Consider the following 4,476-nt stretch of genomic DNA (forward strand, 5'->3'; position numbering starts at 1 on the left):
ACCCACGCAATTTTTTCCACCCACGCCATTTTTTCCACCCTCCCCTCCCCCCATTCATTAAGTTTTGAGGTTTTTTTCCGACCCCCCCCCCCCCGTCCCGGCTATTAGTTACACGATAGTAAGCAAAAGTGTTTTTGTCCTTAGAAATAAGAAATAGTAGGTACTTAGAGTTTACACTTTAAGTAGTACTTTTTTCTTGTGACATCGGCATCTAACGGATTCGTAGACTAGAGTCAACTTCTGGCTGAACTTTGCTTTTTGATGATTTTTGATGACGCTGAGTCCAGTGAAGTAGACTAGGAGCATTTGGCGAGGTCGCCATTTTGAAAAATAATGTTTAAAATCCAAATAACAAAAAAACTACTTGGAGTTGAAAGATATAATAATAAATGAGAAACAAACATCAATAACAGATTTGCAATCCCTTATTCTCAAATAAAAACATTGCTTCATACTGTTTTTATCTTCCAAAAACAACTAAAATCTGGCGGACTGTTTTACAGTCCGCCTAAGCAAAAGCATATTACCATATACTACCGGGCCACTTAATCGCGCCATCCAGTCTATCAAAAAGCTTTAAGTGGACCCCGGGCTAACGGATTCGTGGCTTCTCACTCTCCTAGGAACATACTAGCAGTGGTTTTGTCGTGCGGGTCAGACCAAGTATTTTTTTAGAAAGCTACCGTTAACCTTGGCAACTTGAACATTGAAATACCGTCTTATCAAAAGAAAAAACCATGAGTAACCATTTGAATTAATATTAAATTGTTGCTAATGCATGACGCTTGAAGGAATTCTTAAACTAAACCTTCTAAGTGTACAGGCCGAGCCCGAACAAAATATATTAATAGGCACATTTCTATAATATAGTGCCGTAGCCAGGGGACGCACGCTAGGGGAATAGGCGGAAGATTCGTTGATAGTTCCTTTAAGATAAAAATTTACTCGAAAGCACCTTCACAAAATCAAAGGTATAATATATTCCAAGAATAAGAGCCATTTTATAATTATTTTAGAATATTAAAAATTAGTAAATTGATTTTAGTACTATTTACAAAAAGGAAATTGAAAAATGGAACAAATTCAATTCTGTTAAAAAATAAAGTTTTTAAATTTTAATGTTGAAAACATCAGTACAGTTTTTACTGTACATAGCTTCTTGTGTTTAATATCATTAGTCAGTCACGGAAATCCTTGCATTTGCAAATCCACGATTTTTCCCGACCCTGTGCAAATGATAGCACTCGCGAATGTAAAATAAAAGAGTGGTACAAATGACTCTAGGTACAAGATTGACGCAAAGAAACTAGTTTTACCAAACAGCCTCAATGTTTCTTAAGAAATCGGCATTTTGAGCCTTTTAAATGTTTCTTACATTAGTTTTCAAGCAAAGAAAAAAAAACATTTGTTTTGATTGGAAGGTTCTTAAAAAAGAATACGCATTGAAAAATGTTATTTCTCACTCTAAGCTCTAGCATCTAGCATGTTTCTTAGTTTTTAGGAATTCTGAGCCTCGTGTTTCCTAAAAGTGTGTTTCTTTATAAAATTTGTAGCTCGAATAACTCCTTAACTCGAAGAAGTTTTAAGTTTCTTTCATTTAAATCTGCCAAATAAACCTTAATCCATAACTCGATCAAATTTGCGTTCCCCATGCGTGTTCGCGTTTTGAGGACTCCACTGTATTTAAAATATTGTAAATCTAAACGAAAACTTGAAAAAATACAAACGAAATCAATAAAAAAGCCTTTCTTGAATTTCCGCATATAATGTTCTTCCTCTGAAATTCATCCACTAATAGCACACCTTCAGAAATCCGATTCCACATTCTCTTAAATGTACAGCATCTGAAAAATTGTCATTAGGGAAGAGCTCTTCAAAGGTCCGAACAATCCAGGTCAAATTATAATCACTAGAAGCTAATAACTAGATTTAGCATTTTTGAAATACGATATTATATCATTGAAACTAAAACCAGATTGATCTAAACACCGAATGTGATGAATCGATTTGACACATCGGGATACCATCACTGGGTTTCTTAGTCATACGCACTGTGACAACACCAAGTAGTCAATCAAGCTCATACTCAATATGGTTGAAATCGATGGAACATATTAGTATTAGGGGCAGCTCGGATCGGACCAGTTTGATTTGTGTTGGGTGTGACGGGCACACTTGAACCTCCTGTGATATAGTTGTAATATTGTGCGTATTGTTCCTGTGAAAAGAAAAAGGAGGGTTAGGAATAAGTTTGTTTTTTCCATCGGTACTCGGGAATACACGATGTATACACGAAAATTTGCAAACATAGGGAAATTAACATTCCATTTATGCATCAGGGAAAAGCATACAATGGACACTCTATCTACAAGTAGTATAAAGTAAAAGCTCCTTACGAAACCAATCATATGTATATTTTTTCGAAATTTTAATTATAATATAAATAGATTCATATTTTCTAAAATGCAATAAAATGTTTATTAATACTTACGGGAGTGGGGTAAAACGGTGATGGGAAGCTGAAAAGTAATCAAAAAGAATTCATTCATACAATAAGGATTTACTATGCAAGGTCTAAAGTCTATTCACGATAAGTGTGCACTCTTTTTTCTTTTACCTATAACTTTTGAAGGAATTCTTCAATCTTTATAAATTTGGTATCATTGGAAAGATATTAGTGAGTGGAACAATTTGAAATAAAAAAATCTTTAAAAAAATTCTAAAAATGAAGATGAAAATGAAGAAGAAAAAAATGAAGATCTTGTAGAAAAGTGCTATAACTTTAATTTTCACTGGAGAGATTTTTTGATCTTAGGAGATCATCACTGTGAAGAAATTTCAGTAAAATATTTATTCAATATAAAGTTATGATACAAAGTTAATAAGTGATTGACCCCAAAAAACAGCAAAAAACTGCAGAAAGCAGCGTTTTTAGACGCCAATCAGCTTATAACTTGGTTTGATATCTTTTGACTGAATGATTATTTTTGAGAATTTTTTTCACAGTGATGACGTTCGATGATTAAGGATTTACTTCGGTGAAAATGATAGTTATAGCACTTTTCTACAAGATCTTCCTTTTTTTCTTTTTCATTTTCATCTTCATTTTTATAATCTTTTTAAAGTTTTTTTAATTTCAAATTGTTCCACTCACTAATATCTTTCCAATGATACCAAGTTTATAAAGATTGAAGAATTCCTTCAAAAGTTATAGGTAAATGAAAAAAGAGTGCACACTTATCGTGAATAGACTTTAGGTATATTTTTTTTGATAAATCCATGAATAAATAGTCACACCCATGTGGAAGACATCTTTTATATGTCCATGCTTTAACTAAATCTCTTTCAGAAACCTTCAATCCTAACCGTATCAGGAGAAAACTTTATTTGTGAAGGTCAGCTACTACAATGGACTTTGTAAACAAGGGAATTACTCCATTGTTTATTCTAAGTAATACGTATGAAATAGTCATTATAATACTTAATACTACATACGTACAGATGCAGGCTACAGGCTTCTCCTTGGAATGCATTTTTGAGTTCTGAGCGTAGAAAAAACAACTTACAGCAAAGATATTTCTCAATTCTGTATCACGAACTTTGAACGGTAAATTAGTCACATGGAGTCGCTTCGGCCCATCATTGGTCGCAGTCGTACTCACTGGTGCCGTGGCCGTCAAACTTAATCCTGACTGTGATAGTAAAGGGGATATTGTATGGTCACTGGTACTGGCCGTAGTGGCGGCATTGTTGGGCTCTTGGGCGTCAAGAGCAGGGGTTGCAATAATTGTTTTAACATCTTCAGGCTTTAGTAAAGTTTTCGTGTGTTTGTGTTTCGTGTGGCAAGTGCATCTACTCATTTTGTTTTATAGGCAAATAAGTAATTATAAACGTTTTTCTCAGGATCTGCAATCTAATTTTTGTTTAAGTATATTTAAGTCTAACTTTAAAAATTTATAAGATTTGTTATTCAGTCCTAAAAAAAATGGAGGCAACTTTTCGAACAAAAGAGAGAAATTGTAGTTATGTTTTTCAACACGTGATAAAACTCGAATGCAGCCCTCTTGTTTAGTTATAGAATATTAGTACATACAAACTAAATTAAAACTATAAACAGTTCAGTATAAGGCAAAACTCTTGGTTAATTCTATTTAGATCTTTTTTGAAACGGATTAGAATTATCCTCGATTTTAACAGGGACGTCATTAAATGTCGCATGAGCACTTCTATTAAGTTTCTTATTATTAAGTTCTAAAAAGCAAATTTTTAAAACGAAATCAAAACTTCATACTTTTTTTAATTCGATTTTCATATAAATTAAATCCACTCATCACGTTTCATTGATCAGTTCAATTAATTACAAGTGTAGGCTAGTTATGAACATGGGTCTAATTATACCATCTATTGTTCAGTGCTGTTATAGTGCAATGGTTTTGTTTAAACAATAGTGTTTTCTTGTGTTTTTTTATTCAGCTC

At 33.2% G+C, this 4,476-nt stretch overlaps 1 long non-coding RNA gene across 1 annotated transcript; it reads right to left on the reverse strand.

Annotated features, from left to right (window-relative positions):
- Positions 1-1,638: 1,638 nt before the first annotated feature.
- Positions 1,639-2,531, reverse strand: LOC136810808 (uncharacterized). Its single transcript, XR_010847157.1, has 2 exons — positions 2,492-2,531; positions 1,639-2,218 (listed from the first exon to the last, which is right to left on the reverse strand). It is a non-coding gene; the product is annotated as an uncharacterized lncRNA (long non-coding RNA).
- Between the last annotated feature and the right edge of the window lie 1,945 nt (positions 2,532-4,476).

Source organism: Clytia hemisphaerica, unplaced genomic scaffold, assembly GCF_902728285.1.
Source record: "Clytia hemisphaerica strain Z4C2 unplaced genomic scaffold, Clytia hemisphaerica genome assembly, whole genome shotgun sequence".
In the NCBI taxonomy this organism is placed as follows: domain Eukaryota; kingdom Metazoa; phylum Cnidaria; class Hydrozoa; order Leptothecata; family Clytiidae; genus Clytia; species Clytia hemisphaerica.